Source organism: Phascolarctos cinereus, unplaced genomic scaffold (assembly GCF_003287225.1).
Source record: "Phascolarctos cinereus isolate Bilbo 61053 unplaced genomic scaffold, phaCin_HiC Scaffold_8;HRSCAF=390, whole genome shotgun sequence".
Lineage (NCBI taxonomy): Eukaryota > Metazoa > Chordata > Mammalia > Diprotodontia > Phascolarctidae > Phascolarctos > Phascolarctos cinereus.
The window spans coordinates 5,894,686-5,920,387 of NW_027556291.1; positions in this window are offsets into that span (position 1 = coordinate 5,894,686).

The following is a 25,702-nucleotide window of genomic DNA, read 5'->3' on the forward strand; positions in this document are numbered from 1 at the left end:
AGAGGCAAGAGGAAATTGCCTTCAAAGAGCTGGCCTTCTCCTAAAGGCTGGCAGCATGGACATGGGGAAGTAGATGTAAGATAATTTATGGAGGCAGATAATGAGGCTGGTGGGGACCAAGGGAGGACTCCTGCGATGAGCCTTGAAGGCAACGATGTGGAGGGAGAGACTTTTGGGCAAGAAAAACAGCCTGTGCAAAGGATGGTTATGAATTGGAACAGCTGGAGCAATCTTCTGGGCAGGTTACCCTGCTTCTCTGCCTCTGTTTCCTCATCTGTGAAATGGAGATGCTAATAACACTTGTGCTACCACTGGGCAGGGTGGTTTGAGGAAAGTGCTATGTAACCACAAATGTGATTATGTAACGCTGATTAGCTCTGGACAAGCCGTACTGTGCTGGAATCAAGCCAGGAGAGGAACTCATCTTTGCTAGGCCTAGACTTAGCCCAGCGCCTGGCACATCCAACGTGCTTAATAAAAGTTTATTGCTTGCTCAGGGCAGCCACAACTTTCCTTGCTGTGTCCCTGGGGACTCGAGCCCAGCATGGCCACCCTGAACCTCTGTTTTCAAAGACATAAAAGGACCATCTTGGAAGATGATTCGCTGGGTCTGGCTGGGCTTCCATTGGCCCTGCTCTCCTGGCTGCTCTGGCTGGCTGGGGGGATCATCATCCTGCAATCTTGCTTACTCTCACTGCTTTGTTTGTGAGCTTCTCAAAGGCCACCTTTACGGAGCGGACGCTCCCTGTATTTCAATATCAGAGGGCAGGTTCCTCGATTTCTGCAGTCACCCCTTTGCAAACCTGCGCTCCCATGCATTATTTATTCTCTTGTGCCATTTAGCTTGTGCCCTTTTCGGGGACTCCTGAATTAGGACCTTGGGGTCCTCCTTTCTCATTGCTGGGATCAAATATGGAGGCACAGAACCTCGGAGTTGGAAGCAATTCCTAGAGGCCATCAAACCCAAGCCTGATGTGACCAAGACAGCAAGAGCATTGCTCTGTGGTGAGTGGGAGCAAGGAAGAGGCAGCTCACACTACTTTGGGACAGCTTTAACTGGGAGGAGGCTTTTCTTCCACAGACTCCCCCTGCCCCCAACATGGCCTTGTGTTCTACCCTCTGGGGCCAAGTCAAGAAAATGAATAGGCTGGTGCTACCTACCAAGCAGGAGCCCTACACCAGAGCATCTGGTATCGTTGGCAAGGAAGATCACAGAATTTGAAAGCTGGAAGGGAGTGGGCACCCAACTAGTTCAACCGGACAAGAATTCCCACTGTAACATTCCAGCAAGTGGCTGTCTAGTTTTAGGCAGGAAGGGTAATAATAATAATAATAATAATAATAATAATAATAATAATAATAATAATAATAATAATAATATTATTATTATTATTATTATTATTATAACAATAACAAATAGCCAGCATTTATGTAGCACTTTAAGGTTTGCAAACTGCTTTGCAAATCCCATTTACTCTTCACAACAACCCTGGAAGGTGGGTGCTAATTATCTTCATTTTATTGATAAGGAAATGGACGCATACAGAGGTTAAATGACTTACCTGAGGTCACACAGCTAGTAAGTATCTGGGACTAGACTTGAACTTGGGTGTTTCTGACTCCAGGCCCAGTACGCTACCCACTGGGCCACCTGGTTGTCAGTCTAGGGCAGATCAAAGATGGCTGAGGAAATTGAACTCCAAAGTAGGTGAGGAAAAAATAAGACTTGGAATGTGCCCAAGTCTCCTGGCCTCGAATAATTTACTCCCAAGGTATTACCAGAATTTGTGGATGGGATTCTTGAGCTGCCATTGATGGGAGAGTAGTAGAAGTGCCTGGGGACTTATGCTGAGAGCATGGGATAGGTAAACCCAAGGTAGATTTAGAAAACTGCAGACCTTGATGTTAATTGCCAGCAACATAATGGGACAGGAGATCTATGTACAAGAGCCGGTAGTTCTTGTGAGCTGGGGTGCCATAGCTTGGAGGGAGGAGGGGAGATAGAATGAGGAGCATAAAAGTATGCTGAGAGGTCCAGGTTTTTCTGGGCTTTCATATGGTTTTATGGTTGAATCTCCATAGATGGTGTCTTGTAATGGTCTCTCATGGTGTGGCAGTGAGCCTTGGGCCTTCAGGCCATGCCAATGAGACACGAAGTGGAAAAATTTCATGTTTGGGCCCAGGGATGGACTGTGGGTCTGTGGTCCAAATGGAGAGACATTAGCCTGGCTGCGGGGAAGCTGCATGTTTCAGCCACAAGAACTCTTGAAGACCATGTACTGAGGGCCTGTGATTTACATCAGTGGACGTCTAGGTGGCACAGCGCACAGAATGTTGGGCCTAGAGTCAAGAAGATGTGCATTCAAATTCAGCCTCAGATACTTTATAGCTGTGTGACCCTGGGCAAATCACTTAATCTCTGTCTGCCTCAGTTTTCATAACTTCAAAATGGAGATAATAATAGCAGCTACCTTACAGAGTTGTGGCAAGGATCAAATAAGATATTTGTAAAGGTCTTAGCATAGTGCCTGGCACATAATAGGGGTTCTGTCAGTGCTTCTTCCCTTGCCAGTGGGTGGGAAAGAACCAAACATGCAAATCCCAGAAAGGTACATGGGGCTGCCAGAGGGAGGCTGAGTGGTGGCCTGGTCCTGCCAAGCTCTTCTGGCCTACGTGATCTTTCTCCAGACATACATCTGTAGGCATATGGGCAGGCATGAATGTAGGGATATATTTGCTCCAGAACAAGTGAGATCAATTTGAGATGGCCAATCACCAAATGGCCTGGAGTGTCTCTTTGAAATTCCCCGAAAGGAGGGACCTCAATCTCTTGCTCTAGAAAATTAAAGCTTTATGTTATTAGACAGCTTATGGATTAATTCCAAAACTCATTTTTTGCCAAGTGCCGAACATCTTAGCATAACTAATAGATACAAAACCTCATCTGAGAACATGTAATTCAGCATGAAAGTGAAAATCAAGATTAAAAGAAGAAATTAGCCATTATCTTGCCATAGCAAAATCCTCAATCAAGTCTAGAGTTGTTTTTCCCTTCTTTGGCATGGGTTAGGGTGGGAAGTGACAGTCTCTGAGTAGATGCCAGGTAAGTCAAGGGTTGCTCGAGGCTGGCATTTTGTCTCTGCAGCAGAGGTGACTACCTAATGACCCTGATTTATGAGGCCCCTGAAGAGATCCCCACTGGCATGAGTGAATTTCCCTTGCTTGGGAACTGAGCTATAAATGTGTCACGTGGGATGGCTACCAGCAATGTGTGGCACCTGCCCCTCTGCCTCCAAAGGATGGCTCAGATTAGCCAGACACTAAGGGCATTGATCAACGAGGCCTGTGTTCTTGGAATGCCTGCTCTGTCTTCCACTTCTTCCTGTCCTCCACTTTCATCAGACCGCATCCAGAGTATTGTGTTCCCTGCAGGGCCCACAGTTCAGGAAGAACACCAATAAGCTGAAGAGTATCCAGAGGGATGCAACCAGCATGGGGAAGGGCCTGGAGTTCATGACAAATAGGAACATTTGATGGAATTGGACATGCTTAGGTTGGAGAGGAGAAGACTCAGGGGCAACATGGTAGCTGTGTTCAAGTATTTGAAGGGTTGTCATGGGGAGGAGGGACTAGACTGTTCTAGATTGTCTAGCCCCACAAGGTGGAACGAGGAGCACTAGGTGGAAGGTCCAAAGGGGCACGTGTAGGCCTGAGGTTAGGAAAGGTGGTGGCCCAAAGTAGGCTGGGCTGCGTTGAGAGTCTGTGGCTGCCTCTTCCTCAAAGGGCTTCAGGCAGAGGCTGGGAGACTCCTGGTTGGGTATGTTGAAGAAAGCTTTCTTTTTGGGGGTGCGGCTTGGACTAGCAGGCTGACAAAGTCTCTTCCAACTCTCAAATTCTTTGAAATACTTGGCTAGCTCTTCTGGCCCTCCCAAGGCTTCTCTTCTCTGAGCTGAACATCCCTGGATCCTTCAGCTGATCCCAACGTGCTATGGCCTCAAAGCCTTCCCATCCTGGTCACCCTCCTCTGGATGCTCTGTGACTTCTCAGTGTCCTGCCCAGGACCAAACACTGTCCCTCATGCGTGCTCTAACAAGGCAGAAGACAGCAGGACCATTGTGAGCAGTAGCACTTAATGGACGCCTCAGTCCTTGCTGTCTTATTCTCTGTTTCTATCACACTTTTAGCGCCTTTTCCTGTACCTGTTAGTGCTTCATGAATGCATCTTGGCTTCCCCAAAGGAGCCTAAACTCCTGGGGAGCTGGAAAGCACAGCACGGTGCCTGGCACATGGTGGGCACTAAACAAATATCTCTGGATGATTGAGTGAAGCATAATGTCCGTTTCTTTGTGTCCCACACAATGCCTGAGGCTGAACTGAGCCCATAGTAAGTGTGAGGTAAAGATGTCTTCATTAAATACTGATTAATGAGCAACTCAGTCCCATAAAACTACCCAAAATAGCTTGGGTCAAGTGTAAGACTGAGGAAAATGACGTGCCTTGAAGATGTCATGATGATGTTTGCTCAACAGAGAAACTTTCATCATCTTTCCATCAATAGCAGCATTAGCATTGTTGAAATTGCTATTTTGGGAGCACAGCAGTTTGGGGAATATTGTGAGATGAAAAAAATCGATGATAAGCCCTTAGGCTGCTACTGTTTTCACATTGTCATGACCTGATGTAATAATTATTACCCATATAGATCACCCCACATATACACAATCCCTGCTACTAGGGAGGCTTATGCTGGTGGATTGCTTCAGCTCAGGAGCTCTGAACTGCAGTAGAATTCAAGCCGATTGGATGCACACACGAAGTGCACCCAATATGGTGAGCTTCTATTCCAAGGAACAACATGCCCTCTACCACCCCAGCATAAGCCGATTACCTGAAATCAATGAAGATGTATGTGGTTGTTCAGTTGTTTAAGTCACGTCCAACTCTTTATGACCTCGTTTGGGGTTTTCTTGCCATAGATACTGGAGTGTTTTGCCATTTCCTTCTCCAGCTCATGTTATAGATGAGGAACTGAGGCAAACAGGGTTAAGTGACTTGTCCAGGGTCACACAGCTAAAATGTGTCTGAGGTCAGATTTGAACTCAGGAAGAAGAGCTTCCTGATTCCAAGCCCAGTGCTCTGTGTACTATGATGCCACCTAGCTGCCCCAGGTTCCTATATTCTATACCCTTTCAACTCTCCCTCAGTTGCCTCTCCCCTCTGATTGGAGACCTGGAGGGTGGAGCATGAAACTCCCCCAAAACCTTCTGGTACCTCCATTTTCTATCAACATCTTTGCCTGGCTTGACCCCCCCCCCCAATCCCTTTTCAGCTTCCTTCTGTGTGTTGTCTTCTCCAGTTAGAGTGTAAACTCCTTAAGGGGGTGGGGCTATCTCTCTTTTTAAAAAAATTTATATCCCCAGTGCTTAGCATGCTGCCTGACACATAGATGTTTAATAAATGTTTATTGAATTGAATTATTATGATTACTCCTAGCAGCAAATGGTTGTCGCTTGATTAAATGGACGGTTTGTAACACCATCCAAGAAGCCATATTCTATCTCAGTTGAGGCCAGTGAGAGAAATGTTAAATTAGTCTCAAGAGAGTATAAAGTCTTAGGCTCATTCAGAATGAGCTGCCCCCCCCCCACATGCACACACTCCATGTGGCTGGTGCAAACATCCAACCAGATGGAAAACACTCATCATTGGTTGCTAAAACCCAAATGTCATCATTCATCCTTTGCCTCATACCAATAGTGGCTGACTAGGCAGAATCTCAGCAGAGTCATCCCGTCTGGTATGGCTTTACTGATCACTTTTACAATGTCACACTGGTACCAAAGCCTTCGCTTAGAAAGCTGAGGGATCATGTTCACTAGAGATCCAGGTCAGCAGAGGGGACGGAGGGCCAATCTTCATGTCAGGAAGACCTAGATTCAGCTCCTTTCTCTGACATATACTAACAGTGCAACCCACCTCTCAATACTCTAGAGTAACTCTACATCTCTAAATGATAAGTGAGTCATTGATTGGGGCATTTTCCTACCAGGCTTTCCCCAACACTGACGAAATCACAGCTTCAGAGCTCCCTGTCCCCTCCATCTACCAAACCCCTGAAAGAACTGGACCTTTAAAGGGATCTAAAGGCCTTGGAGGGGCCCACAGGTATAGGATGTCATGGACATTTTGCTGTGGGGCTTTAGCAGAGAGCTATGTGAAGGTTAGGCCTGGGCTATGCTTAGAAGTTTGGGATTTAATCCATTTTGGGGGGAGGTCACATCATGAAGAAACTGAGAGCTTAGACCTTCCAAGTGGCATCTACCTGCACCAGTTGAAGAGGCCCCATCTCTGATGGGGTGAAAGTTGAGCATTTCTGTCAGTAGCCTTAAGCAGCCCATTAGGGAATGACAGGAGAGGTATAAGCAGCCCTCCATAAGCGCTAGCCTCCTCTGGCTATGGGCCTCATTTCTGGCCATTGTCATTTAAACTACCCAGTAGGGCTCTGGCCACAGGAGCAGGCTAGAAGCTGGGCTTCCACCTGGGCCTCTTGGCCTGTTATTCATGATGGGTTTTATTGGCTGGTGAACTGCAGTGCCATGACTGTGAGTTGGAACTTCTGGCCATTTATGGGGCTTTCAGAAAGTTCTGATTTCTCTGCTCCAGCCAGAATTCACCACGACATGCTGGCTCTAATCTTGAGCAGACAATTGCTGGCTCCAGGCAGCCTTAGCCCTCATGCTGGCCAGGGGCAAGCGGCTTCTCTGGACCCTAAGAGGACATCTCTGGGAAACTGTAATTCACCTAATGACGCATCCTAGGTTGATTCTTTGGCTGTCTGCTGGATATTCCCATCTCCAATTCAATATATCTAATAGAATAAACACTCTCCACGACTGTGTCTGTCCTGCCTTGAAGCCTCTTTGTTTCTGTTGAGGATGCCGCCAACCTTCAGGGCACCCAGGTTCACAACCTAGGGATCATCTGTGACTCTTCCCTATGGGGAAAGATGACATATATCCATCCTTGGGAGAAAGTATAGTATAGTGGGTAGAACGTTAGCCTTGGACAGAAAGAGACCTAGGCGTAAATTCCACCTCTGACACTAGTTGCATGATCATGGGTGGGTCACTTAACCTTTCTGAACCTCAGTTTCCTTACCTGAAAAAATGCCTGTGGTGGATATACCATGGAATTGCTGGGAGATTCCATTGAGAGATGGTTGTGAATCATTTTGTAAACTTTAAATTCCAGTTATTATAACATAGAATGTAAATGCTATTTGTCTTCCTGACCACTTCGAAAGAGGTATTTCTCCCCCCTCCTTTGCTATTTAGGAGAGTGGAGCAGCTCCTCCCTTGGCTCTCTTGACAGCTTTAGCAATATTGCATGTAGAATGTGCCACCTTCACCTCCAATTACAGTTACTTCTCAGACCTGGGGAGCCAGGCTCCCTTAGCAACCAGCCTGTTGAGAAACTGGCTTCTTTACAAACTGCCTTAGCAAGTTTAAAGGACTTTTATCCCTTGGCTCAATCCCCTTTCAGTGGCATCTGCAAATAGAACAACGAAACAGGTTTAAATAGAACAGTCCCTCCAGTTGGCTGTGCAGCTGTTTGGAAGGCAGCTGAACTAAATCATCCATGGCAAGGCTGTTCCTTTTCTAGAACTCCAAAGAAATGGGAGTATTTGTCTGAGGGGGCGAGGGTGCAATCATTTCCTCTGGTTTCCTCCCAAGATGAAGCCTTGATTATGGGAGCCAGATAAGTCTATTCCTCAGATGGTTGGTGGAGGAGGGGAACACTTCTGTGTCATGGCCTTTGCTGGTACTGGACACATTGTCCTCCAGAGACAGAGAGAAGCTTGACAATAGGATGAGACAAGCTTCTCCATGGACGTTGAGTCACATGCTATCTTCATGTAATCTCTTGCCTATGGCCCTTGCATGGGGAGCCCTGGGTCTCCAGATGGGGATTAGAACTCTACTACATGTCAGAACCACCAAGAATCCAAAGATCAGCCTCTGGGGGCCACCACTCTGTGTGTGTTTTAGATGAGTGTCAGTTGTAGGTCTAGAAAGGGCCAATCAGCCTCATCTCATTGTGTCGAATGCTGACATGATGGTTCGTTTGCCATCACACCCTTCCCTGACTGTCGGATCCTCAAACTGATAAACCCTACCATAAGACCAGACTTAGGGGGAAAGAACCTAGGATCTAATCTGGGTTTTGTCACTTAGTAGGTGTGTGACTCTAGGCTAGTGACTTTGCCTCTCTGAGACTCAGTTTTCCTCTTTGTAAAATGATGGAGTTGGACTAAATGGTGCAATGGAAAGAAATCTGGATTTAGAGCCAAAGAGACCTGGGTTATACCACTTATGAGCTATGTGACCCTAGCCAAGTAATTTTCCCTCTCTAGTTCTTAGTTGCCCCCTTTGAAAACAGTGAGAATTAGACTAGGGGTCTTCTAGGGCCTGTCAGCTCTAGCTTGATGATTTCATGAAGTCTAAATCCCATCAACCAGGTCTTATGGAGGAATAATGGGCTTAATGCACTATTGACTTCAGGCACCTTTGCTTGGTATCCTGTATGAGCCAGATGATGTCCACACAGAAGGGAGGACTCAGGGAATAGTTCATGTTTGGGCAAGTTCGGATGTTTCTCTGGGGATGGAAGATAGCTTTGCTTGGCTGGACTAGAGGGTACAAGACAGGAAGAGTCAGGTATGTGTGTGTGTGTCTGTGTGTGATGCATATGTCGTGTGTGTGTGTAGTGCATAGAAACTCAGACAATTGAAGTTGGTTCTGGAGGCAGTTGGGAGTCCTTCAGGGTTCTCAGGATGGATGGTTGGGTAGATAGATGGATAGATATAGTCTTAAGTACTTACTATGTGTCAGGCACTGTGGTAAGTACTGGAAATAAAAGTAGAAGCAAGAAAGACAGTCCCTGCCTTCAAGGAAATGATATTTTAATGGAGTAATACAGTGGTGGGGGAATCACAAGCAGAATGTGGCAAGGAGTTCTGGGGACTTTGGAGAGGAAGGTGGGCAAGATGGAAAACGAGTTGGAGAGAGCATGTCTGCAGAAGCCTTTTTCTGTGAATACCCTTTAATCTACATTCAGGGGAAGCCCTGTCTGCCCTGGATTTCAATAGCCTTCAAGTATTCCCAGCTGTTCTTAAGCCCCATTATTCTGGGTAAAGGAAAAGGTGGGGGGAAGTGAGGCCCCTCTGAGCATTCATGTTCTCATACACATAGGTGGCTGATAATTTCAATTCTCTTATTCTATATTCATTCTTCAAAGTTTAGATGATTAGAAAGTTTGGAGGCCTGATTTATTTTGTTGGTTTTGATCATTATTTTCACTTTGAAGCAAGGTAGGTGGAGGGTTGGGGAGGGAAAGACATCTTCAGTCTAGTCATTTAATTCCATCTTCACTCTGTTGAAAACCTGGTCCTCTGTGACAGGGATAAACCTCTTTTTTGTTGTTGTACTAGCTGCAGGTTCCTATGTCAATGAAGTTCATGTCATCAGGGCAAGGAAATAAAATCATTGCATACTTGAAGATTGAAAAAAAAACCCTGCATAACTGTAAGCAGATTGAAGGGGGAGAAGACAGGAGAATGAATGAAAAGGAAGAGTGGAGCCAAGAAAAGATCATAGCAGGAGGACCTTGGCCAGTAGCCAGTGCCATAGCTGAGGCTATGAGGAGATATTGGTGCCATTGACAAGGAGAGAGAAGCGATTTCTGGCCTCTGTGAGAAAAGAGAAAGCTTTGAGGGAGAAGGTATTAAACTCTCTTCTGATTCAATTGATTTAGGGATCATCTTCAAAGAGCATTTATCAATGATTCCATGTCGATTTAGAAACTGAACAAATGTGATTTGACAAGGGTCAGCCCTGAGCTCAGTAATTAAACATTTGCAGCCATGGTGTGGATGGTAGAACAGTCTGCTCTTTGGGTTTGCAGATGACAGCCATTTGGGAGAGATACTTAACATTATGTAGGTCAGAATTAGCCCACAAAGTGAAGCCCTCATAGAAAAACGAAGGTTACTTCATTCATTTTATTTCCTAGTCTGATATGCCTGGATGTTCATCAATTCCATTGAGGAAGCCTACTAGTTCTTCAGTCAGTTAACTGTGAACATGGCCTCTGAGTTTCCAATGTGAACTCTAGATATGAGGCTGGTCTGATTTGGTCCATGGCACAGCTCCACCCCCCCCCCCAAACAGGAGGCAAATACATAAATCCTCCAAACTTCCTCCCACTTTCTTCCTTCTCTTCCTGTCTGTCAGTGCCCCTGCCCCTTTGCCTGTTCCCAGGTAAAATGGAACACTCAGTGCTGCTGAGGGCTCTATGTGAGTTCTACATTGGTTGGTAAAGGCCTTCCAAAGGAATGATTATGTGAGAACTCAGTCTCCACACTAAGAAAGAGAAAAGCAAAGACTTTCATGTCTCAAGGGGATTTATTAAAATATTTTCTTTATAGGAGGCAGGAAACAAAAGTGGGATGCTATGAGCCTCCCAACCTGCGTCCAAACTGACACAATGATAGCCCCCAGATGGCTTCTCAGCTTCCCCTTTCATATAGGAAAAAAAGTCCTGGGGCAGCTAGGTGGTGCAGTGGGTAGAGCTCTGGCCTTGGAGTCAGGAGGATGTGAGTTCAAATCTGGTCTCAGACACATGACACGTACTAGCTGTGTGACCCTGGGCAAGTCACTTAACCCTGATTGCCTCACCAAAAAAAAAAAAGTCCTATCTCTGGTATGTTCTAGAGATACTCCAAGGTGGTGACTGGCAGGGAGGCAGGTGTTAGCTTTTCCCTCCATTTCCAGATCTGTGCTTTGAGATCTTTGAGCATATTAATTGGTTGAATGATAAGAATATGGATTTGAATGCTTTCTAATTTTTTCTAAGTTGACTAGCAAGGGAGATGTGGAAGTTCTTATTGATGATCCCAGGTGCTTTGGGGCATTTTGGGCCCAGTAGACACTTTATTATGAAGTCAAAATTGGGTAAATAGAGAAACCTTCTTGTATGGTTTCAGGAGTAAAAGCAAAAGAAAATGAGGGGCAATTGAAATGACCTAGCTATATAGGATAGTGGCTATCTAATGTGAGCTTTGATATTCTCTACCAAGGATCATGGCCTTTTCTCTGGGAATGACAAACCAAAAATGGCAGCCAGGGAGTTGATCCCCAAGATAAGCAGAAGGGATAGGAAGACAAGTCACTGGCCCAGACGAACTTCATCTTTGGGCCCTGAAAGAACTGGTAGGTGTGCCTGTGAAGATGGAGAAATGTAGACTCATTGAAAACATAATCAGATGGATTTAGAGCTGGTTGGATGGTCAGACACAAAGAGGAGTCATTAATGGTTCAAGTATATGAGGGGCTGTCATGTGGAGGAGGGACTAGGCTTATTCATTCTATTTTGCCCTAGCTAGCAAAGCAAGGAACCATGGGGGAAAGTTGAGAAAAGGCCAATCTAGGCTAGATGTCAAAAACAACTAGAGCTATCCCAAAGTGGAATGGGTCAGAGGTAGAACCAAGATAACAGAGTAAAGCCAGGGACTCACCTGAGCTTTTCCCCAATTCCCCTCCAAACCACTGTATATAACACTTCAACGTGAATTCTCATTAATAACATCTCAACATGTTGCAGAACCAACACAAGATCAGGGTAAAACAACTTTCCAGCCCAAGACAACTTAGAAGGTTGGCAGGAAAGGTCTGTTTCACTGGGATGAGAGTAGAGTGAAACACAGGCCAAGCCCCTGCAGGCTAGTAGCAGGCCTTGGGGGCATGTGCATTGGTGGACAAATGGAAAAAAGAGGCAAAAAAATCTCAGTGAAGAAAATAATTCCTTAAGAATTAAAATTGGGCAACTGGAAGCCAATTACTCCATGAAATATAAATTGGGGAATGGTTGAATGAGTTATGGTATATGAATGTAATGGAATACTGCTGTGTTAAATGATGAGAAGGTGGACTTCAGAAAAACCTAGAAAGACTTGTATGGACTGATGCTGAATGAAGTGAGCAGAACCAGAACATTGTACACAATAACAGCCACATTGTGTGATGACTGACCTTGATAGACTTAGCTCTTCTCAGCAATGCAAAGATCTAGGACAACTTCAAAAGACTCATAATGGAAAATGCTATCCACATCCAAAGAAAGAACTATGGAGTTTGAATGAAGATTGAAGCATACTTTTTGCTCTTTTTTTTCTTTTTTGTTTCTTCTTTCTTATGGTTCCTCCTATTGGTTCTAATTCTTCTTTACATCACTAATGTGAAAATATGTTTAGTAGGAATATATGTGTAGAGCCTATATCAGATTGCATGCCATCATGGAAAGGAAGGGGGAGAAAATTTAAAACTCAAAAGCTTATGGAAATGAATGTTGAAAACTAAAAATAAATTAGTTAATAAAAAAAAGCACAACATCAAAAAGAAAAAAGAGCAGAATCTTTTATGCTTCAGCTGAAGTAAAAAATAAAAGCAAGGTAGCAATCATTTCAGACAAAGCAAAAGCAAAAATAGATCTAATTAAAAGAGATAAGAAAGGAAACTACATTTTTGCTAAGAAGTACCATAGATAATGAAGTAATAGCAATAGTAAACATATATGCACCAAATGGTATAGCATCTAAATTCTTAAAGTAAAAGTAAAATGAGTTACAGGAGAAAATAGGTAGTAAAAATTTACTAGTGGGGGACATCAACTTTCCCTCTCAGAGCTAGATAAATCTAACCAAAAAATAAATAAGAAAAAAGTTAAGTAGATGAATGGAATTTTGGAACGGTTATATATGATAGACCTCTAGAGAAAATTGAATGAGAATAGAAAGGAATGTACTTTTTTTGCAGTAGTACATGGCATCTACACAAAAATTGACCATGTATTAGGGCATAAAAATAGCAATATTGTATGATGATCAACTGTGAATGACTTAGCTATTCTGAGCAATGCAATAATCTGAGACAATTCCAGAGGACTTATGATGAAAAGAATGCTGTCCACCTCCAGAGAAAGAACTGATGGATTCTGAATGCTTATTGAATACCTTTTTTTTTACTTTCTTTATTTTTCTTGGAGTTTTTTTGGTCTGCATTTTCTTTTATAATATGGCTCATATGGAAATATGTTTTTCATGACTGGACATGTATAATCTATATCTAAGTGCTTACCATCTCAGGGAGGAGGTGGGGAGTGAGGTAGGGAGAGGATTTGGAACTCAAAATTAAAAAAAAAATTAGAAATTGTTTTACACATAATTTGAAAAAAAAATATATAAAAATTTTCACATAAAAATAAAAATGTGCTCAGTTAGAACAAAAAAGAAGCAGTGAGTTTCTCATCCCTGGAGTTCTCCAAGAAAAGGCCAGATATCCACTTGTTAGGTATGTTATAGCAGTAATTCTCTTCACCTATAATTTGGACTTGCAGGTCTCTGAGTTCCCTTCCAGCTCTCAGATTCTGTGGCTCAGTAATTCTTGAGCTTCCCAGGGAGTTCTGCCTTTAAATTGCCCAGCAAATGCTGGGGGGTTGGCCTGGGGTTATTTTCTCAGCATGAATTCAAGACCTTTGATGGAGGTGATTATATGTTTTACTTTGAGATTCTGTATGTGAATGCTAACTGAGGTTTCCTAAGGGAGGAGGGAATCATCTTACAATAAACAGAGGTCCTAAAAAGGCTTACAAAAAGGATTACAAAACAAAATCAGTGTCTTTTTACATGTATACACTTTTCAATTAGTCATTCAGTTAACAGGCATCTATTAAATGCTGACTATGTGAAAAGCTCTGGTAATACCAAGAAAGGCAAAAGCATAGTCTTTGCCCTGAAGGGCCATCTTCACATTCTCACAGCATACAGACAACTTTTACACATCTAGATCTATATCCACAGATGTATAGTTCAGGAAGGTAAGTGACAACTTCCTTTTCATTCACGATGTCCCTATTTGTATGTGGTAGAAACAAGATTTGAACCCTAGTCTTCTTGACTCTAATTCAAATGCTCTATTCACTAAGCCACACTGCCTTGTGTTTTTTTTTCCCCATCCTGACTAATATTGAAAAGAAAACAGGCTTTTCAGTCAATTAAAAGTCCAATCTCAGTGTAAAGGCAACCTTTCTGAAATGAGAGAATCTTAGGCTCCATGTCAAGAGGTCAAGATTTCTTAAGCTTTGTTTTCATCTGGCTTTGAGTCTTGTTATTTGCTCAGTTCTGTCCAAATAAGCAGCTCTGCCCTTATATTTCTGAGAAAAATCGTTATCCTGTTTCTTTCTGGCCTATCATTGCCTTTCATGGAAGTTAGTGGCATTAACACATCTTAACATTTCCCATTGTGCTTTAATCAGCTCAGCAAAGGTGGATGCAAATCAGAATCTGCAGTGATTTTTTGATTCGACATCTTAACCCTATATCACCATCCCCTGACATGTTGATGAGAGACAGCTGGCCTCTGGAAGCAGTTATTTTTAGAATATCATAAAGTACTGTTCAAGGAAATCATTTTTCAAGAGATGTTTAAATTTTTATCTAGTGGAAAGAAGGGAAAGAAATGGCATCCCTAAAATGGAAATTTTTGACTAAAAGAACAGATTGTCTTAGTTTATGCAAAATTTTCTGGTGGATAAATGGGACTTAGTAAGTAGGTGCCATGCTTCATTAGCAAAGTTGATGACTCTTTAAACTTGTGTTAATGGTAGCCTGAATGTTGTCAGGCACCAAGAGTGGGGACAGTTACTTATGGACTAATAGCTGTGCATGGTTACATTAAAAAATAGAGCATGATGTGAAAATGATGCCAAGAAATACTATTTCTGGAGCTGTTGGGATCAGAGCTGTAACTAGGGTGAAATGATTGAGCCTTTATCCCAGGGTGCAAAAATGTAGAAGGTAGTGACAATGTACCGCAGCAGGTAGTATAACTGAACATAACGCTTGGTTTGTAAGAATAATTAATTTAAATAGGATGTTGCCAGATGAACTTTTATGCTTTCCTTAGGTATGCTCTTCCCTGGCCCAGATCCACTCTGTTCCCTTCCTGGTAATCCCCTCTACAGTAACATGACCAATGTCCCAGGGTCTCTGCCTTCCCCCCGTCAGGTAGTGTCCTGGGAGTCCCTGGGGCTGGGGGTCCTGAGTTCCAAGGCTTCTCCCTGTGTTTTTTCTCCTTCCCACTCAATTAAATTTGTCTTAAATAATTGATATGAGGATGCTGTCCATGTTGTTTGCTTTGAGCACTAAATTTACTAGTTACTGAATGGCTCCAGATGGTATGTGCTTAAAGACTTGAGATCTCTTAACATTTGCCTGGTCCAGCCTTGGAAGCAGGTAGAGCCAGTGAATACTTGGATGTTCCCTGGTGATCTTCCCAAAACAATTCCCGTTCAGTCAGTCTTCCCTGAGAGTTTACCTGTTCAGGTGTATGTGTGTTTATTGCTGCTTCGGCACCGTTGCTATTGGTTGTTTACATGAGTCATACCCACTCTCCCTGTAAAGAAAAATAGACAAAGCCAGCTGATGCCAATTGTGTCTGCCAGCGTAGATACCATTCTGGACCCATAATTCTCTACTTCTCTAACAGAAAGAAGTATTGATCAATGTTTAATAAGCACTCGTCTTATGTAAGACATTGTGTTTGGAGCCACTAGAGCTGAGCTGGAATCTGCTCTTCTGAAGGCTGTTGGGCTTACCGCTCCATCACTAGTGGTTGGTGGTAGGGGGGATGGCAGGCCACTTCTCCACAAGGGTTGCCCCATTGATGATGACTGTCGGGGTCAGACTAGAAGCAGAGCCAGTGGACAAGGGGAATGGGAGATGGACTGCTACTTCTAAGGGGTCTTGGCAGAGGTATATGTAAAGCATAATAATGGATAGGAAGCACCCTGCACCTTTTCAACTTTTATATCTCAGTCAGGTGTTATTATTATTGTTGGGAGCAAGGTAGAGGAGGCAGAAATCACGGACTCGGGGCAAGTAAAGCTAGCTGTGATTTCTGCCTCCTCACTCCTGGTTCTTACATCCTCCTACTCTCTCCCCCTCCCCTCTGTCCAAATTTGCTACAAATAAATCTTTCATTTGAAGGCAGGTGCCTAGGACTGATGACAGCTTGGTCTCCCGGAGAACCATCCCCCACTACCCATTTCTATCTGCCCTGCATCTGCACCTCCCCCATATTAGAATGGGAACCCCATGAATGCAGGGACTGTCTTGTTGTCCTGTTTATATCCCCAGCGCTTAGCACAGTGCTATTAAACACCTATTAAGTGATTCGTAAATGTGCATTCATTCATTCATCCTTCTATCCATGCATACATTCTTTGAGAAATATTATACTGTGCTAGATGGAGGCCTGGACTTGGAATCTCAAAGAACTGGCTTACTCTCCATGTCATCTAGATTAGACTTACACAGGTACTCATAAATATGAGCCACAATTTTGTCTCATTGAAGCTTGAAGTTTGGCAGAAAATGAAGATCAGGAAATCTGTCAGTGAATGGCTTGTCAGTTTGTACTGCTGTCTTTGGACTATTTGGATTTGCTTTGTCTTAATTTTAATTTTTTCAATTAGCAAGCATTTATTTTCTCTGCTTCCCATCTTCCTCCCCCATTGGAAAAAAAGAAGAGAAATAAAACCTGTATAACAAAGATGCACAGTTAAGCAAAACAAATTCCTACATTGGCCTTGTCCAAAATATGGGTCTCATTCTGCATCTCTGCACCTCTTTGTCAGGAGGTGCGGAGCCTGCTTCATTATTGTTCCTCTGCTCATTGATCAGAATTCTTAGGGCTTTCAAAGTTCTTTATACTTACAATGATGCTGTTACAGTAGAAATTGTTGTCCTGGTTCTGCTCATTTCACTTTGCATCAATTTCATGGAAGTCTTCCCAGGTGTCATCATGTCTTACAGTTCAATAATATTCCATGGGCTACTTTCATTGTGATGTCAGTTTGGAAAATGTTTTGTAGTTGTTGTTTGTGTTGTTGTTATTCCTGCTTTCTCTCCCTGATGCTAGTATTTTCTTTTGTTACATAACTTGTGGTTCATCTCTCTGATCTGACTGATTTTGACGTCTGGGAGTTTCTGGGTAAGGTACTGAGCCCTTCAGGAAGTCAATAAGCTTCTTTGGGCTCCTGACACTTAATCAAGCTTCAGATGCTGTAATTTCCACTGTGACACTGATTTTGAGCTTTGCATGCCTGGGGAAGTCTCTTTTGTTTCAGCTCAGTGTATATATTCAACATTTCTTTTTGACATTGCAAATCTGTTGACATGATGGATCTCTGATCTCAGCATTGGGGATGCTCCCTGCCACAGTGCAGATCCTAAGCCAGCCATCTCCCCTTATCCTCTGGGCATCTCTTGTCCATGTCCTAGAAACTTCCAGAGGGGCTCCACCCAATTTACTTGGGGACCTTCCTGTAGTTCTCTTGACTTTACGTGTCTACCAGTGGATCACACAGGCTGCCCACTGTTTATTCCTCACTCTTCTTATGTGACCATTCTGTTTCCTTTTCTGATGTCATTTCTCTCAGACAACATCCCTAATACTTCTTATCTGGTACAGTTCTGGGCTGAAAAGTGTGTTGTAGCCACTAATGGCATAGTGCATAGAGCGTTGTACTCAGAGTCATGAAGACCTGGGTTCAAATCCCACTTCAGACACTTATTAGTTATGAATCCTTGGGCAAGCCAGTTAAGTGCTTTGAGCCTCAGTTTACTCATCTATAAAATGGGGTTAATAACAGTGCCTATTTTCCCAGGCTAACTATTTGCTTCGACTTGGATTCATCAGAGACTAGTACTCTGACTCATCACCATGGAATATCACCCAAAGAATCGGTTTTCATGTAAAACTCCCTTTACTGATATAGATAAGCACCTGTTCGCTAGCCCAGAGTCATGTGTATATATATGTGTGTGAAAGAGAGTCAATGTGTATCAGAGATAGGACTTGAACCTTCTGTTCTTCCTGATCCCAAGGCCAGCTTTCTATCCACTATACCATGACTGCCTCTAGAAGATGTTAGTGTCAAAATATGGTATTTTCAGGAAGACATTTTCCAAAGCCAGTGTACCCTGAACTGCTAATCTAATTGTATGCCTCATAGTTTGAACAATTGGCCTTCTTCATCCACTTGGTTTTTACAATGTGGATAGTTAAGCTGAACTCTTTTTTATGACTAGACATATCATTTTGGAGGTTCTGCTATGTTAAAGTGCTTGATACAATCAGCACAGCCCCTTCCACAAACAAAAGCACCTGGAGGACCTGGCTGCCAATAAGGAATTCCTCTTTGGCTTGGACTCTATGTTAGCCATCTTCCACAATGATGGTGCACATCTTTGGCAAGTAAAAGCCTCCTCCCTCTCTAGTTTGCTTGACGCACGCTTCATTACACAGGTGGATGTGAGGTATTGTCCCATAATCCCAGAATTTTACAGTTCAAGGAGCCTTCCAGTGTTTTCTCTAGTCCAAATCCCTGCCTGATGCAAGACTTCCTTTGGCAATATCTTTGACTGGTAAATGGTTCTCCTGCAGTTATGGAGTGCTCGCTAATCCGAGAGGTAGCTTGGGGAGCCTTTCCTCATATTGGACTGAAAATTGTCTCCTAGAACCTTTCACTCTTTGGTCCAATTTCTTCTCTCTGTGCCACACAAACTAAGTTTACTCCCTCTTTGTCATGATGACCCCCCTTGTCTTCTCTTCTTCAGGCTGAGAATCTTGAATTTCCCAGCCTTCTTCCATAGAGCAGTTTTGAGTCCCCTTACCATCCTGGCCCTTATCTGCTAGTTGCATCCCCTAAGACTGGTGGTCACTATGGTGACCAGAACTGTAGCCATCACTTTAGATGTGGTCTGAGTAGGCCAGAGATTGGTGAAATTTGCACTTTGCTTGTTTCAGACACTAGACTTAGTCAAACAGCCCAAATTTTCAATAGCTTTGTTCAATATTTTTACATTAGCTTTTTTGTTGATCACTTCTTTGTTAGAATGACAACTCTCCCATTACTAACAGTTCCTTAGGCTTGTAATTTTGTAAACATCTTCAATTTCTATCTCCTTTACTACCCACCCTTAAGCCCTTGACAAGTCACTGAGCTGCCTAGCTCTTTTCCTCCCCCTTCCTTGTATCTCCCACCTGCATCTATCAAGTTCATGTGACAGGATCAAATGATAGTGGCCAGCGTAGCCTGAAACAAACGGATTCTCTTTTGAATAATGCAAGGTGCTGAGGTATGGTAGAAAGAGCCTTGGACTTATGGTCAGGGATCTGGGTTTGAATCTCAGTTCTAAAAATTACTCTCTGTGTGATGCTGAGCAAATAAGTCACTTTAATTCTTTGAGTCCCAGTTTTCCTCATCTGTAAAAAGGGACTAAAAATACTTACCTTATAGGGTCGTTGTGGGGAAAGAGCTCCCTCAACTTGAAAGGACTAGGAAAGTGTATGAGCTCTTGGAACACCATCACTGTCAATGTGGTGATAACAGACTAATATAATAAATGATAGAGTGTCCAAATGGCCTGGTGGAATGAGTTCAGGACTTGGAGACAGGACGACCTGGGTTCAAATCCTACCACTGACATATCTTAGCTGTTGGCCATAGCCAAGTCACTTAAGCTCTCTGAGCCAGAGGCGACTCTGTACAAAGCCATTGGAGGGAATTCCTGGTCCATGGCATGTAGATGTAAATGATAGAATATCATTTGATCAATATCAATTAACAGGCATTTATGAAGCACTCACCCTATGTCAGGCACTGTGTTAAGTGTTAAGGACACAAAGAAAGTCAAGTAGCTAACACTCTAGAAGGAAAGAAAACATAAATGACAAGGTACATACAAGATTAGAGGAAAAGTAACCTTAGAGGAGAAGGATCTGGCTTCTGAGGAGAGCAGGAAAGGCAACTTGAAGAAGGTGATGATTAAGCTGAGTCTTAGAAGAAACCAAGGAAATTAGGAAGGAAGGAAGGAGGGAAGGAAGGATTTGTTAAGGACCTACTATTTGCCAGACACTGTACTAAGCATTTTACAAATATTGTCTAATTTGATCCTCACAACAACTCTGGAGGGTAGCTTATATTATTATTCCCTCCATTTTACAGTTGAGGAAACTGAGGCATATAGAGATAAAAGTGACTTACCCAAGGTTACATAGCTAGGAAATGTCAGAAGCCAGATTTGAACCCAGGTCTTCCTGACTCTATCCACTGAGCCACCCAGCTGCCTCAGGAGGCTGAGGTGAGGAGGCAAAGCATTTGAGGCAAGGGGGCTGTACTGAGATCTATTTTAAAAGGAGCATCATGAAAATAGAGCAGAAGCAAATTCATTCCAAAAGTACATCCACAACACTCCTAGAATGGCAGACATGATCCCTGTCCTCAAGGAGCTTAGAGTCTACTTGGGGATCCTGTGAATGTACAACTGAAGATACCTTCACAGGCCAGGAAGGAACATTTAGGTGGGATCTGTCAAGGGGATACCAGGCTTTGAAGAGGTGAAATCATGTGAAGGGTGAAGGGCAGGGGGCCTTGATCTGAGTTATGACCAGTACCAATGGTAAATGGGTGTCTAGGAGAAGAGCCAGGAAATGAGCCCAAGAAATATCAGCTCAGAACATAGTAGAGCCAGGAAAGATGGAGTTCCCAAAGGCAAAAAAGAGTTTTAAGCATTTACAGAAGGAGGTGGTAGTCAGCAATGTTAAATTATAAGTGAGAACTCCAGAATATCATGTTCCACGCCCTGTGGTCTTTTAATGTAGAAGCTGCAAGGTCCTGTGTAATCCTGACTGTGGTTCCATGATATTTAAATTGTTTCTTTCTGGCTGTTTGCAGCACCTTCTCTTTCATCTGGTAATTTTGGAATTTTGCTATTATATTCCTTGGCGTTGTCAATTTGGGATCTCTTTCAGGTGGTGATCGGTGGATTCTTTCTATGGTTATTTTCCCTTCTGGTTCTAGGACTTCTGGGCAGTTTTCCTTTATGATTTCCTGAAAGATACTATCCAGGCTCTTTTTTCCATCATGATTTTCAGGTAGTCCAATGATTTTTAAATTGTCTCTCCGGCATTGATTTTCCAGGTCAATTGTTTTACTGATGAGGCATTTTATGTTTTCATCTATTTTTTTCATTTTTTTGTTTCTGTTTGACTGATTCTTGCTGTCTCATAGAGACATTAGTTTCCATTTGTTCAATTCTAGTTTTTAACAGATTGTTTTCTTCTATTAGTTTTTGTACTTCCTTCTTCAATTGGCCAATTGCATTTTTTTATGAACTTGTTTTCTTCAGTATACTCTTCTGTTAATTTTTGTACTTCCTTCTTCAGTTGGCCAATTTTGTTTTTTAGGAACTTGTTTTCTTCAGTGTATTTTTTTCCAATTGTCCAATTGTATTTTTGAAGGACTCTTCTACCTCTCTCATTTGACTTTTGAAATCCTTCTTGAGCTCTTCTAAGAAGGCTTTTTGGGCTTCAGACCAGTACATATTCCCTTTTGTTGTTGCAGATGTGGGTTTGTTGACAATGTCATCCTCTTCAGAATTTCTGTCTTCATCTTCACTCTTCTCATAATATGAATCTATGGTACATTTCTTTTTACTCATGGTGTTTCTTTATTCCCTGGCCTTTCAAGAAATTGAGCTCTCCTGCTGGGGAACAAAGGGCACTGACCCAAGCTTCTTGTGTTGGGAGCCTAGGTCTTGGTCACTGGCTTTGTGTGCTGAAGCTTCTTATGTTGGCAATTGGAGGCTGTAGGGTTCTGGCAGCTTACCTCGTGTTGGGCTGGAATCAGCAAGGCTGGAACTTTCAGGCAATTCTAGGTTGCCTGCTTTTCCTTTCCTTTAGCTTTCTTCTGCTCCTTTTAGATGGGTGCTGTAGGATGTTTATCTGCCTGGGGCCCCTTGCAATGCTGCCTCCCTCCTTTCTGCTAATGTACTGGGAGATTCCTTTGTGGTAGAGTGCCAAGGCACGTGGTGGTTTTCTGAGCTGGTTTCCACAGTTCTCCCACCCTCACTGAGGCACTTGGAGGTCCAGGTGATGGTGTTCACCTGTTCTACCACCTGGGCTTCAGGATTTCTTCACAATTGGAGGCTGCAGGGCTCTGACAGCTCACCTGGTATTGGGCAGGAACCAGCAAGGCCGGGGCTTTAGGAAGCCTTTAGGTTGCTTTCTTCACCTCCTTTCAGATGAATGCTGCAGAGTACTTATCTGTGTGGGGCCCCTTGTAGTTCTGCCTCCCTTATTTTTGCTGACGCACTGGGAGACCCGTTTGCTGGGCTACTGCACTGCTGTTCCCCGTCTTTCTTCTAGTTCAGCTGTTCTAGGGTTTTTTTCTGGGGTCATATTTTCTGGGTTTTCAGAGGTTGATAGGGGAGAGTGAGAGTGACTGTCTTTTCACTCCGCCATCTTGGCTCCCAGAAGCAGAAGTCCCCATGAGAACTCCAGAATAAAGAGATGTTCATTAGATCTGGATTTGGCCAACAGATGATCAGTGGCAACCTTAGAGAGCAAGTTCCATTCAGAACAAGGAAAACCCAAGAGCGAGTATCTAGGGTGACAAGATACAGGGATGAATGGTGTCCTACTCTCCAGAGGACTTGAGGCTCCTAGATATAGAATAGGGGGAGTGGGGGAGATCAAGAATCATATGATGTTAGAATTAAGGCTAGAAGGCACCTGAGTGGAACTGTAACTGGAGTGGGGCAACTAGGGCTTTGCCCTGAGGTAGAAATTTTAGAAAGGGCTAAATGGCATTATCCCGGGATACATTTTCTCCCTCTGGCCCTGTCCTGGCCCTGTCCCCTTCCTCCTCTACTGCCATCCCAGCAGTATAGAAATATCATGGTGGGGGGGCAATGGCATTCCCCAACCTGGTAACTGCTCCATCATGAGCCCCACCCCCTTCTAGCCCTTACCACAGGTACAAGTATTCTAGTTACCTATTGGGATGTTGTACATCAGCTCATCCGACCCCCTCATTGTACAACGGAGGAAACTGGAGGCTCTCAGAAATGAAGAGAATGGCCCAAAGTCACACATGTAGCAAATGGCAGAGCCAGATTTTTAACCTAGATCTTTTGACTTCAAATCCATCCCTCTTCCCAAAATGCCACGCTGCCTACCCAGTAGCAGAGCTGGGATTCAAACCCAGATCTTCTGAGCCTAATCCACTTCCCCTTCTAATGTGGCCCACATATGCAGACAGCTTCCTGTCCTATACAGACACTTTGCTGCAACTACATAAACATTTCTGCATTCTAGGCACTAAGAAGCTTTGAGAGCTAATTACTCATGTAATAATGTTTTCTTTGGTAAGTTATGATTAGTGTCTTTTCCCAATGAAGATGTGTGTGCAAATTGAATTTATAGTAATCTGATTTCTATTTGTAACGTATGCTGCCTTTTGCGTTCTGACAATTTAAGCTCCGTTACCAAGAAAGGAAGAAAATAATTAGCAATTGGCCAAATGACAGAATTGGAAGTGGAATTTCTGAATTTTCCAGCTGTTGTGCCAAGTGTCTGTGCACGGAGGCTCAGCTGGTCCTGCAGAAAGAAAGTGGCAGTGATGTGATCTTGTCGGCAGGCCTCTGAACATGGCTCCAGGGTGGAAATGAAGATCGAAGAAGCTACAACTTAAGGACATAGAGAAAGCCCAGACAGGCCCATCAAAGGAGCCAGATGGCATAGACTGAGGGCTGCAAGGGACCTTTGAGGCCATCACATCCAACCCCCTCACTCAACAGGGAGGAACAAAAGCTCAGAGAGAGGAGGATCTGTTCAATGCAGCTAGCAGGCATTAATTAATTCCTCCTATTGTCTGTGCCCTGAACATTGGTAGGTACTGGGGATACAAAGGGAAAGATGAAATACTCCCTGTCCTCAACTAACTTTCATTCTCCTGGGGAGATATATGCATGTAGGGAACTAAAGCCCAGTTAGTCCATAGTAATTTCAAGCCAGGGAGAATGCTGGAAATCAGGGGAGTGGGGGCATGTGTAGGAGCTGGAATTTGAGTGAGGCTATGAAGGAATTCAGGGATTCTAGGAGGCCCAGGTGAAGCAGGAGTGAGTGTATTCTAGACTTGAGGATCCATGGGTGCCAAGACATGGAAACATGGTTTCTGTTCCTCCATCTGTGGGACATGGAATGTCTTGTATGGGAAAGTGACTTAACCAAGTTAACAGAAGTACTAAGTGGCAGAGCTGACTTGGGAAGCCAGTTCCTTTGACTCACAATTCAGCAGTCCAGACAGTGGCCAGAAGAGGAAAGCTGCAAAAGACTAATTAAGAGCCAATGGTTTTTTTTTATTTTATTAATTTATTTTGATTTATCAACAATCACTTCCATATGCTTTAGAGTTGAAAATTTTTCTCCCCCTTCCTCCTAACCACCCTACCCAAGACAGTGCACAATCTCATGTAGGCTATACATTTACATTCCTATTAAACATATTTTCACATTAGTGAAGTTGTAAGTAAAAATTAAAACCAATAGGAGGAACCATTAGAAAGAGGAAACAAAACTCAACAGAAGAGAAAAAAAAATGATAGCAATTCAACTTCCATAGTTCTTTCTTTGGATGTGGATAGCATTTTCCATCACGAGGCCTCTGGAGATGTCTTAGATCCTTGTATTGCTGAGAAGGGTTAAGTTTATCAATATTAGTCGTTGCACAACGTGCCTGTTATTGTGTACAAAGTTCTCTTGGTTCTGCTCACTTCACTCAGCATCAGACCATACAAGTCTTTCCAGGTTTTTCTGAAGTCAGCCTGTTCATCATTTCTTATAGCACAATAGTATTCCATTACATTCATATACCACAACTTGCTCAGCCATTCCCCAATTGATGGGCATCCTCTCAATTTCCAATTCTTTGCCACCACAAAAAGAGCTGCTATGAATATTTTTGTACATGTGGTCCTTTTCCCATTTGTATGATCTCTTTGGGATATAGCCCTAGAAGTGCTATTGCTGGATCAAAGGGTATGCACATTTTTAGCCCTTTGGGCATAGTTCCAAATTGTTCTCCAAAATGGTTGGATCATTTCACAACTCCACCAACAATGCATTAGTGTTCCAATTTTCCCACATCTTCTCCAACATTTATCATTTTCCTGTTTTGTCATGTTGGCCAATCTGATAGGTGTGATGTGGTACCTCAGAGTTGTTTTGATTTGCATTTCTCTAATCAATAATGATTTAGAGCATTTTTTCATATGACTATAGATGGCTTTAATTTCTTCATCTGAGAACTGTCTGTTCATATCCTTTGACCATTTATCAATTGGGGAATGGCTTGTGTTCTTATAAATTTGTCTTAATTCTCTATATATTTTAGAAATGAGGCCTTTATCAGAGAGACTGGTTGTAAAAATTCTTTCCCAATTTTCTACCTTCCTTCTAATCTTAGTTGCATTGGCTTTGTTTGTGCAAAAACTTTTCAATTTAATGTAATCAAAATTATCCATTTTGCTTTTCATAATGTTCTCTATCTCCTGTTTGGTCATGAATTCTTCTGTTCTCCATAGATCTGATAGGTAAACTATTCCTTGTTCTCCCAGTTTACTTATGTATCAGCCTTTATATCTAAGTCATGAACCCATTTTGACTTTATTTTGGTATATGGTGTGAGATTTGGGTCTATGCCTAGTTTCTGCCATACTCTTTTCCAGTTTTCCCAGCAG